Below are 12,654 nucleotides of genomic sequence, written 5' to 3'. Positions count from 1 at the left end.
CCCGTGTGCGTGCTTCTGGTGAAAGTCTGGAGGTGTACGCTGCTGATGTGAGCCGGCTGGTCACAGAGGCATTTCCGGATTATGGTGGTGTTGCACAGAGGGAGGAGAAGTTTCGGCGTTTCCTGGCTGGTCTTGACCCGGCTTTGAAGGCCAAGTGTTTGGAGATGGGCGCCACGGACCTGGAGGAGGCTTTACACGTGGCGGAGAGATGTGAGAACGCCAGAATGACCCTACAGAGAGACTGCGTGAGTACTGCTGCTGCTGCTTACGGTGGTGGGGGCCCATCTGTACAGTCTGTGTCAGTCTCTGATGGTCTCCAGAGAGCTGTTGAAAAGCTAACTGAGGACATGCACACCATGAGAGTGGGAATGAAAGAACTTTGTGAGGAAAATCGGAGGCTGAGGTCAGGGGATGCTGACACAAGGGGGCGAAGGTTTCGCTCGCCCTCAGGAGGAGGCTGTAACTGTACCTGTGGCGAGTGGGGCTGCCAGTTGAGAGGCTCTCGTGAGGAACACCGTGGCCGCTCCCCCGAGCCTGGGCGGTCCCCACGCCAGGGGGGTTTTCCGTCTCGTGGCTATCGTTCAGATCCATCTGGGATGCCCTCCAGGCCGCCTGGGGGTAGAAGCCCTAGCCCGAACTGGCGTGCCCGACGTGAGGACGAGCCCAGGCGACGTGAGGACGAGCCCAGGCGACGTGAGGACGAGCCCAGGCGACGTGAGGACGAGCCCAGGCGACGCGGCGTGCACTTCCTGCCACGACAGCAGGATGCTGACAACGGCCATCAGGGAAACGGCCGGTAGCTGGTGTCGAGGCCCAAACGCCAGCTACTCCTATGGTGGGTCCCTTGAGCCATGACTTTTCCAATGACATTGCTTGTATGGATTATACTGGCCAATCAACTTCTTTCATCAGGGGTGTGGTTGAAGGCACAGAGGTTCTCATGTTGGTGGACTCCGGGGCCTCGGTGTCACTGATTAGTGCAGACTTCCGTATGTCAGTCCCTGCCCTGCGAAACAGGCCTCTGAAAAAGAACTATATTGACTCTCGGGCAGTTAATGGACAAAAATTAGACACACTGGGTACCAGTGAGATCACCTTCCGCCTGGGCCCGACCTGCTGGCAGCACACTTTCCATGTGCTAAGGGAATCCACTCAGTGTGTTCTACTCGGACTGGACTTTCTGGCTAAGAATCATGCATTGTTGGATTTGGGGCGAGGGGTTTTACAACTATGGGACGTTTCTGTTCCCCTGCTTCAGGGTGGAGAGTTGGTCCCAAGTTGTTGTAACGTATCCCTCGCTGACGTCATGACCATTCCTCCGCTGAGTGAGGCTCTGGTGCCAGTGAACATTCTCACTCCTGCTGGAGCTAGTCAACCTGCTGCAGACTTTCAGGGATATCTGGAGCCTAACATCCCAGAAACAACGGGGCTGGTGGTTGCTCGTACAGTGAGCAGTGTGAGGAATGGTGTGACCTCAGCCCGCATCCTCAATCCCACAGGGGAGGCGGTTGAACTCAGGCAGGGTCTACACCTGGGTGAGTTTTACCCAGTCGGAAAGGGAGACATTTTAGTGCCGCCTCGTGTCGTCGACAATCATCCAGCTGTGCCGCCGGCTGCTGCAGGCCCTGTCTCCTTAGAGGAGTCTCCTGTTACGGCTGAGCAGAGGGCCAAGCTGGCTGAGTTGCTGCAGAGGTTCACTGATGTCTTTAACCTGGGCGACAGAAACACGGGCAGGTGCACCCTGATCAAACACCATATAAGAACTGGGGACCACCCCCCTGTGAAGCAGCGTGCTTATCGTGCAGCACCTGGGAAACGGACAGAGATTGAACGTCAGGTGGCTGAACTGCTGGCTGATGGAGTTGTGGAAGAGAGTTGTAGCCCCTGGGCATCTCCAGTGGTGCTTGTGAGGAAGAAAGGGGGACAGTGGAGGTTCTGCATTGATTATCGTCGGCTGAATGCAGTGACGATCAAAGACTCACACCCCCTCCCGCGAGTGGATGATAGCCTAGATGCTCTGGCTGGCTCGGCCTGGTTCAGCACGCTTGACTTTTCGAATGGCTACTGGCAGGTAGAGATGGCTGAGGAGGATCGCGAGAAGACAGCTTTCACGACCGGCCGGGGCCTGTATCAGTGGCGGGCTATGCCTATGGGTCTGACCAATTCTCCAGCCACGTTTCAACGAATGATGGAGCTCATTCTGAGGGGCCTGCCATGGCACATTTGTGTGGTATATCTGGATGATATACTGATTTACAGCCGTACATTCTCAGACCATCTCCTTCATTTGGATGAAGTCCTTTCTAGGATCCAGCTGGCGGGCCTGAAGTTGAATTCCAAGAAATGCCACTTTGCCAGGGACCATGTCGTGTTTTTGGGCCACGTGGTCTCCAGGGATGGTCTCCAACCAGACCCGCGGAACACTGATAAGGTGAGAACTTGGCCAACCCCCCGCACCCCGTCAGAGGTCAGGGCCTTTGTGGGTCTATGCTCCTATTATAGGAGATTTGTGCGTAATTTCTCCCAGCACGCTGCACCACTAAACCGGCTGGCAGGGAAGAATGTGCCCTTTGAGTGGTCGGCTGAGTGTGAGGCGGCGTTCACCTACCTCAGGCAAGTGCTTACATCTTCTCCGGTAGTTACGCTACCTAACTTTGCACTTCCTTTCAAGGTGTACACCGACGCCTCTAAAGACTCGGTTGGGGCAGTGCTAGCGCAGGATGAAGAGGGTTGTGAGAAGGTGATTGCCTACGCAAGCCAGGCCCTCACACACACACAGAAGAGATGGTCCACCTTCGACAGGGAACTATGGGCTGTGGTGTGGGCAGTCCGTGAGTTCAAACACTATGTGGGACTATCCACGTTCTGCATCATCACTGACCATCGCCCTCTGCTGGGCCTTAGGCGCATGGCCATTGATAATGACCCTACTGGACGGAGGTGTAGGTGGGTGCTGGAGTTGGACCCGTTTGACTGGGTCATGGTCCACAAGGATGGCGCCCGCCACAAAAATGCGGACGCTCTGTCCCGCCGACCCGTGTCTCCAGACTTTGTCGAGCCAGATGCTCCTTCAGCCGGGCTTTGCGCCGTGGCCTCAGTGGAGGTGTCTGACCACTCTCCGCCTGCAGACGGGGCACAAACAGAGCCAGTTCCGGTGTATTCACTTAGTGGTGGTGGAGCTGAATTGCGGTCAGCACAGCGTGAAGACCCTGACATTGGTGTTGTGTTGTCTTGGTTGGAGCAGGGCAGAGTGCGGCGGCCTCGTAGACTCCCCGGGGGTTCCTCTGTCAGCTTGAGGAAGTTATGGACTGAGTTCCACCGTCTGTGGGTAATGGAGGGGCTGCTGTGCCGCACGGCGTTGCCTGAAACTACGGGAGAGAAGCAAATTCAGGCTGTTGTTCCTGCAGCCATGGTGCCGGAGATCCTTCAACAGTTGCATGGGGGGCCGGCTGCTGCACACTTTTCCGCTGAACGTGTGTGGGAGAAAGCCAAGCAATCTTGCTACTGGCCCTTCATGTTGAGGGACATAAGACGGTGGTGTGAGCAATGTAGGGCCTGTCAGACTCGCAGGTGCCCAGTCCCAGGGCCGAGGGCTCCTATGGGAGGGTCCCAAGTTGACCGTCCTCTGCAGAGGGTGGCCGCAGACATTCTGGAGCTGCCCATGACATCTCGGGGGAACAGGTACATCTTAGTGGTCGAGGACTACTTTACAAAGTTTGTTGCCCTGTATGCCTTACCGAATCAGACAGCACACTCAGTCGCGCGCTGCCTTTTTGAGGATTATGTGTTGGTGCATGGTGTTCCAGAAATCCTGCATACCGACCAGGGCCGGCAGTTCGAAGCAGAGGTGATTCAGAGCCTCTGTCAATGGCTGGGGATTAAGAAAACACGCACCACTGCCTATAATCCCAAATCTGATGGCATGGTGGAGCGTCACAACCGGACTCTGATCGATCAGCTGGCAAAGATGTTGCTTTCGCATGGAGGTGAATGGGACACTTATGTGAAGCAAGTCGCCTTTGCATACAACTCCTCTAAACATGCCAGCACCCGGTTCACCCCCTTCTACCTAATGCATGGACGTGAGGCCCGGGTTCCTGCTGACGTGCTGGTGCCTGCTGGTGATCTGGACTCCCTGGGCACTGGGTCCCAGATGGATTATGCATCCACCATTGCAGAGCGACTGGAGTCAGCCTTCGGCGCAGCCAGGCTTAACTCTGCGGAGGCTCGCGAGAGACAGAACCTGTACCATGACCAGAGTAGCTGCCACCATCCCTTTAGTGTAGGTGGGCTGGTGTGGCTGAATAACCCCACGGAAAGGCGTATGAAACTGGCACCGCACTGGAAGGGCCCATATCGGGTCGTGCAAGTGCTGGTTTCTGGTGGGGAGGCTGCACTAACATATCGCATTATCAGCGCTCTCGACCCGATGGAGCGGGCTCAAGTGGTTCATCATGACAGACTGAAACCGTACACTCTGCCATTGCCGGCACAGACTGTTCCTGCCACTCCTGTTGCCGTTGGTTCTCCTCCTGTGGTCGAGTCTTCGCTCCCACAGAGCAGGGATCAGCCTCGGGCTGGTGAGTTGGACAATGGACTGGGTGGGAACTTACCGGAGCTCAGGTCCGGACAGTCTCGCGGCGGGCGAGTGGTGCGGCCTCCGTCCCATTTGCAGGACTTTGTCATGTTTTGAAGTTATGGTGTTCTGGATTTGTTAATGCTGTGGAAGTTTGCTTGATAAAAAAAAAAGGTTTGAATTGATGAAAGGGTGAAATGTACGGTGAAAACAAATGAGTTCATTGTATTGTTTTTGTTAATTTTGTTTCAGGTTGGGTTTATGTGTTTAGCCTCAAGGTGTTGCACAAATGTTTGGCAGCATTGGTTGTATGTTTGGGTCACTGGTTACAGGGTGACTGTATAGTTTGCGCTTAACAACTGCTTAGAGGATTTGGAATTCAGGTGTTTGATGTATGTTCTGATTATTTGTGTTGCCTATATTGTTGTTCTGTTGGAGTTACAGCAGATGGGGATTTGGGGGGATATTCTCCCCATGTTTTTTGTTCAGGTGAAACGTGGACGTTTCTTATTGAGGAGGGGACGTGTGTAACAGACTGTTCGGCGTTTAGTCTGGAAAAGGAGGTGTGTCCCTCGTGAGTTGCTGTAAGGGGGGAAGTTGACTGTTGATGTGTTGTGTGTGGGGGAGGGGAATTAAAGTGAAGCCGAGTGGGCTGCTGAACGCACTACCTCGTCTCTGGTCCCGGTCTTTGTTTTATATAATAATTAGTATCGTTGAACTCAGAACGCTCGGCTACACTAGAAACATACAGGGCTCACAACAAAACGGTCGAGAAAACAATTTTTACAGGGCTCACAACTAAATGGTTGAGCAAACACATTTGTACAGAGACTATCAGAATCAAGAATACCACGAAGACAAAGTTCACCCAAGGGTACTTTCAATTTCAAAAGCAACACGGCCGAGTCGGCGTCTGATTTGCAGTCTTCTTTTTCTTTCAGTTCACGCTATTCCTGAAAAGCTTGCCCAACGTTTACTCGTGTCTGGCCTCTCTGTCGGTCAGTCTCCCTTTTCTCTTCTTCTGTTCCTCCGACATTGGGTTTCTCTGTCTCTTTTTAGTCGGCTGATCTATGATGAATATAACAATCCCTTAGTTACTGGTGTTTATATCGAGCCGGTTCCGTGTTTGGGGGTCTGTGCCGTAAAGCAATTTGTTACTGTAGTGACCCTTGCACAGAAGCATACGGCCGACATCTTTCTTTATTCTGGGTGGAAATAGTAACATAGTTACGCCATTAAATGCGTTTATGGAAACATTTTTAGCGAGAAATGTGCATTTTACTTTCATAATGTTCGCTCGGTGAATGTGAAGGATGTTCGGTTTGATAGTTATGACGAAGAGTGAACGCTCCGTTCACTTGCATGGACAGAGTCTCTGGTTGCTAAGCAACCTCAACGTCTTGGCGGACTATTTCTCTCCTGATCAACACTACGAATGCTGGAAACACACCAGACACACCATGTGAAGTTATTTAACCCGATTATCGTTATTTATGAGTCCTTAGCCCAAGTAAAGGAGTTCAAGTACCTCGGGGTCTTGTTCGCGAGTGAGGGTACTATGGAGCGTGAGATTGGCCGGAGAATCAGAGCAGCGGGGGCGGTATTGCGTTCGCTTTACCGCACCGTTGTTACGAAAAGAGAGCTGAGCCGCAAGGCAAAGCTCTCGATCTACCGGTCGATCTTCGTTCCTATCCTCACCTATGGTCATGAGGGTTGGGTGATGACCGAAAGGACGAGATCGCGGGTAAAAGCGGCCGAGATGAGATTTCTCAGAAGGTTGGCTGGCGTCGCGGGATAGGGTGAGAAGCTCAGTCATCCGTGAGGAACTCGGATTAGAGCCGCTGCTCCTTTACTTAGAAAGGAGTCAGCTGAGGTGGTTCGGGCATCTGGCAAGGATGCCCACTGGGCGCCTCCCTTTGGAGGTGTTTCAGGCACGTCCATTGGGGAGGAGACCTCGGGGAAGACCCAGGACTAGGTGGAGAGATTATATCTCAACACTGGCCTGGGAACGCCCCGGGATCCCCCCGTCAGAGCTGGTCAATGTGGCCCGGGAAAGGGAAGTCTGGAGCCCCCTGCTTGAGCTGCTCCCCCCGCGACCCGACCCCGGATAAACGGATGACGATGAGATGAGATGAGATCGTTATTTATATCCGAGATTATTTAATCTAACCCGATCTAAACTCTATCATGCACCCAAACACGGCGGCGTTTGGGTTTCCTACCTCGGACTCTAGCGCAGCCACAGGCGCGTTGAACCATTTTTGTGACACACAATGATCAAGCGTCAGGTTGGGCGCGTTACTCGCGTTATCCAACGCGAGTAACGCGGTTGGTGTGGCCGTACCATTAGTCGATTGATCCATGATGAATGCAACAATTGCCTCGCAACTGGCTGTTTATATCTAGCCGGTGCCATGTTTGGGTGTGTGTCTGTGCCGTAAAGCATTTTCGAAACTACAATCTGACTACATTTTCGAGGATACTTCCGCTGCGTCACATCCGGATTGTGTCGGTCCGAACAGATCAAGTTGCATATGCGCTTTTTCACTGGAGAGGCGACATGGGTAAATGACACACCCACCAATCGACCCAGAAATGGATGCAGAACCATCAGCATAACTCTCAACCTGCATACTTAATGTAATTTTGGCTAAAAAAGTTGCATAGTGGGCCTTTAACTGCCGTGTGTCTCGCTCACATCTCTCAGGCTAACCTCACGTATATCCCCTAGTATATGCGCAAGCACATTAACTACCGTATATGACAAGTATATGCGCAAGCACATTAACTACCGTATATGACATCTCCCCCTTTTTAAAGTGTTATGTCAATAACATCACAGGAACAGTTTAACTGAAAATGCCTATTCAAACAGGTCATAGCATAAACCAAGATTAATTTAAATTAACTTAAATGGAGACATTGCAACATACACAGGTCTCTTTCCCCTCAACCAACAGATAAACCTAATCAACAGATAAACATGTACAACTGTACAACTTATTTTTATTTTTTTTCACAAATCAACAGTTTCACATTAATGTCAATACAACTTTTCTTCTCTTTCTTTTTTCAAAAGGGCATATGATCTGCACTTATTTACAGGTCAAGCCTGTCGATTTGCTTGCACACCCGTCCCGATCTTGTCACAGTCTGACCGGGCAGAGGGGTTTTGGTTGTAGCCACACCCTGACTCACAGGAACGGTCTCTGACATGGTGGCACCGTCAGAGTGTGTGTCTGTCCCTGTGACGTCCCTGTAGGCTGCTGGGATGGGCTGGGGAACTGGCCCTGGTTGGAGGTGACGGCGGTTCCGCCGCAGCTCCGCTCCATGCTGCGTCCTGATGACGAAGGATCTCGGGGTGGTGCTCTCGCTTGAGATCACCGCTGGCAAAGACCATGACTTTTCATGGTCCAACTTGGAGAATACAACATCTCCTGGTTGCAGGGCAGGTAAGGGCCTGGCTCCATGACGGCGGTTGAAGTAGTGAGCCTGTTTAGCCTTTTCCCTTCCGTCCCTCTCCTTCACAGCTGTCCTGCTAGGCCATTTGGGTAGGAGATTTTTCTCCAGAGTGGGGAGTGTGGTTCTGATTTTCCTCACCATCAACAGCTCGGCTGGACTGAAGCCTGTGGTGGAGCACGGAGTGGACCTATAGCTCATCAGAGCCATCACAGGATCTTCTTGCTTGAGAATTTTCTTTGCCGTCTGTACAGCTCTCTCTGCGTGCCCATTGCCCTGTGGATGGTGAGGGCTGGATGTGCAGTGCTTGAAGTCGAGCTGCCTCGCGCACTCCTTGAACTCTGCACTTGAAAACTGGGGTCCATTATCACTCACCACCTCATCTGGAATGCCAAACCTGGCGAAGACCGCTTTCATTCTTTGAATTACCTGTGCACTCGTTGTCGAGGGTAAGTGCAGTATCTCTAGGAACCTGGAGTAATAATCTGAGATTACCAGGTAGTTGTGGTGGTTGTGCTCACAAAGGTCCATTGCAATTCTCTTCCAGGGTCGCTCTGGAAGCGGTGTGGAGATGAGAGGTTCCTTTTGATGTGTTCTTTTCAGTTTACAGCACACCTGACATGACGTCACAAGCATGCTTATCTCCGTAGAGAGTCTGGGCCACCACACAGATGAGCACGCTCTCTCCCTACATTTGACTAGGCCCTGGTGCCCTTCGTGAATCTTCTGAAGGATCTCACCTCTCATTGACTTTGGCATGACAATCCTGCTTCCTCTGAGGACCAGGCCATTGTGTTCTGATAGCTCTGACTTCACCTGGACGTACTCTCTCGCGTCCATGGGCACGTTGCTTAAGTGTTCAGGCCATCGTTTCTTTATGAGTTTCACAACCGACAGCAGTTCGGCATCGGCTGCTGTCGCCGTTCTGATTTCATCCATCTTGCTTGATGATGCAGGGATCCCCTCTACTACACTATCCACGTAGCATGCCACGTCAGAGTGTGTGTCTGTCTCTGCACACGTGCTGGCCAGTGGACTGCGTGACAGGGTGTCCGCGATGACCAGAGTTTTCCCTGGCGCATATTCTGCCACTGGATTGAATCTCATGAGCCTCATGAGAAGACGCTGACATCTTAAAGGTACATTGTCTAGACTGTGGCTGTTAATGAGAGGCACTAGCGGTTTGTGATCAGTGATGAGCTTGAACTGCTCCAGTCCATTGAGGTATCTGTCAAACTTCTCGCATGCCCACACACCGGCCAGGCATTCCTTCTCTATCTGGGCGTAGCGTGTTTCTGCCTCAGTGAGCCGTCTGGAGCAATATGCCGCAGGTTTCCACTGCTCCCCGTGGAGCTGAAGGAGCACACCCCCCAATCCATAACTACTTGCATCTGCTGACACAGCCGTGGGCTTGTTCAAGTCATAGAAAACAAGTACTGGTGCAGTTGACAACAGCTCCTTGATGTGTTCAAAAGCAGTTTGTTGTGCGTGGCTCCATGTCCATGAATTCTTGTCCCTCAAGAGCTTGTACAGCGGCTGTCCTACGGTAGAGAGTCTGGGGATGTATCTTCCAAGATAATTTACCATTCCCAATATCCTTCTCAATTCTTGCACGTCTGCTGGTGGTGACAGCTGCCTTATAGCTTTCACTTTGTCTGGGTCAGGCCGGATCCCGGACCGGTCAATGAGATGTCCAAGGAACCGCAGCTGACTCTGCCTGATGGAGCACTTCTCATGGTTGAGCTTCAGACCAGCTGTCACAATGCGCTGCATTACCTTCTCCAGGCGACCGTCGTGCTGCTCTTGTGTGGTCCCATAGACCAGAATGTTGTCCATGAAGACCTCAACACCCTCCAGCCCCTGCAGGGTCTCCATCATCTTCCTCTGAAAGATTTCTGGTGCGCTCGTGATTCCAAAAGGTAGCCGCTTGAAGTTGAATCTGCCAAATGGTGTAATAAAGGTAGTGAGCTTACAGCTGTCTGGGTGCAGCGGTATCTGGAAGAACCCACTGGCGGCATCGAGCGAAGAGAAGACAGTGGCCCCACTCAGCTTTGCTGTAATCTCATCAGTAGTAGGCAGGATATACTGTTCTCTTTTCACTGCCTCATTCAGCCTCTTGAGATCAACACATATGCGGGCTTTACCTGTGCTCTTCAAGACTAGCACCATGGGTGCACACCAGTCCGTGGGCTGTGTCACCCTCTCGATGATGCCATTTCCCTCCATCCTCTTGAGCTCCTCCTTTACCTTTTGCAGCATAGGGAGAGGCACGCGTCGTGCTGTGTATACAGCATATGGCTGAGCATTGTCTTTCAGCAGTATTCTCACTGGTTCAGTCTTTAAAGTCCCATGCGTGCCATATGCCTGTGGATGTTCCCTGTTGCACACCGTTTCATTCACTCTCCTCACTAGATCCATTTTCACAGACAGCGGCCTGCTGAGTAGGTTGTTGACCGTACGTCCGCGGATGACATATGCTGTGAGTGGGTGAGTCTTTCCTTTGTAGGTCACAGTGCTCTGGAACTGTCCTATGCACTGCAGCTCGCCCCCTGGGCTGTCCAGTGGCATCTCTGCAGGCTGCAGTGCTCTTTTGGGCATGAGTGAGTGGTAGGTCTCCTCGCAGATGACGTTAACATCGGCCCCTGTGTCGATTTTGAAGTCAACTGGTGTAGAGCCCACCAGTAAATCGACGGCCCATTACTCTGGCGACCCGTCTGCTTTACTCACAGCCCCAAGAAAGTGTGACTGCTGCTCCGTTTGCTCTGTAACCTCACTCACTGCCTGCCTGCCAGCTTTTTCTCCTGGTCTTTGCAAGCGCAGATGGAAACATGCACGTTTGTGTATTACATGCCTTCTTGGCACAAAGTAATCATCGAACTTTCCAAGCACCCTCACATAATCATCTCTATGTGCATTATCTTCGAAGTTAAACGAACGGAAGATGTTCTCCGACTCGCTTCCCATAGCGTATATCAGACTGCTAACCTGCACAGCACCATCTTCCTTGTCCAGCTTGGTTGCGATTCTGAATCTCACAAAACGCTGCTTCCACTCTGGCCACTCTCCTGGCCTATCGAAAGAAAAGTTTGTCGGAGGGGGGAACTTAGGCATGACTTCGTTTTCGCTTCTGACACCATGTAAAGTAATGCGATAGATACTTGTTCGGATGCTCAACTCAGGTTTATTAACTGCCGTGTGTCTTGCTCACATCTCTCAGGCTAACCTCCCGTATATCCCCTAGTATATGCGCAAGCACATTAACTACCGTATATGACAAGTATATGCGCAAGCACATTAACTACCGTATATGACAGACATAACATCCATATGACCTGACTCACGATCATGGTCGGCAAAATGGTCGGTGGGCATTAGCTGCTAAAAACTGCTCATCATAATTTAAGTTAGAAAAAACCTAGGGGCAACATCTCCCTCCTTTGATATAATAGTCAGCTACAAATATGACTTGACCCCAAACAAATTCTAAAAAAAGGTTTCTAAGTGGATTACAGTAGTATCAGACGTACTTAAACCCGTGTTCCAATACCCGTACTTCCATGAGTATACTTAAAGGAAGTATACTATCCGTACTATCTACTACGTTAATTTTTCAGATGTGAGTGCTGTTCCAAATCGAGTACTCTGTGGTGCACTTACCGGAAATGACGATCACGACTGCCGCCGTGGCTCCTCCCCCGCAATAAACATCCCGCTTTGAACGGTGAACTCTTTACGCCTAGCAGCTATAAAAAGCTATAAAAACTACAAAATGACTCTATTAATGCACGCTATGTGGAAAATGCGCCGACTTTGGCTCAGCCTGGCTCCGCCTCTTCTGCTACGTAGCTAAGATGGCTGCCGTTGAGTACGGGGAGTGTCCTTCGATCCACACTTCACGATTAGCCCGTTTTGAGTACGGCATCCGGGTCCTTGAAGTATACTTCTTTTCGCCGGATCTGAATTGGAACGTACTGTGTTCTCAAATTTTGGCTAGTAAGTGCGGATAGTACGGGTATTGGAACACGGCAGGAATACTGGTGCCTGATACATGTTTTGGCCATGTAATATTCTAATTTGCATGATAGATAAATGATTACCAGTACAATTATATATTAAAACAAACAGCATATTCATGTGAAAATTAAGTACAATTTCCCTGAAGTAATTGTATATTTCTTCTTTCTCATATCGTTTTGCCATGTGGTGGTGGTTTCTTCGGTTCATGGCCATTATTTTAATTCCAATAAAAAATAAATTCATTAGCACTGTGTGGTACTGTGAAATTAGTCAAAACAGGGCTGCCAGGCTTTTTTCCTTTTTTTTTTGTACACAATCACTTAATATGAGCTAAATATTAGACTAGTCCATTTCCAAACGTTTTAAACTATGTGAGTCTGTTGAAGAATACAACCGTCCGATGTTACCCAATCCAGCCTAAGGCTGCTGGAGGCTATACCCCAATAAAGAGCAACCTTCAGAAATGTTACCTCTTCACTAAGATCCTACACAAATTTATTTTTTTCAATTTATATTTCTTTGTATATAAGTTGATTTGTTGTTATCATTATTTAATTAATCTGTTTATAGAAACCATATGCCTACGTTTCGGTCGGAAGAAG

This window comes from Gadus morhua, chromosome 3, assembly GCF_902167405.1.
Source record: "Gadus morhua chromosome 3, gadMor3.0, whole genome shotgun sequence".
In the NCBI taxonomy this organism is placed as follows: Eukaryota; Metazoa; Chordata; class Actinopteri; order Gadiformes; family Gadidae; genus Gadus; species Gadus morhua.
This window is presented reverse-complemented; position numbering follows the sequence as displayed.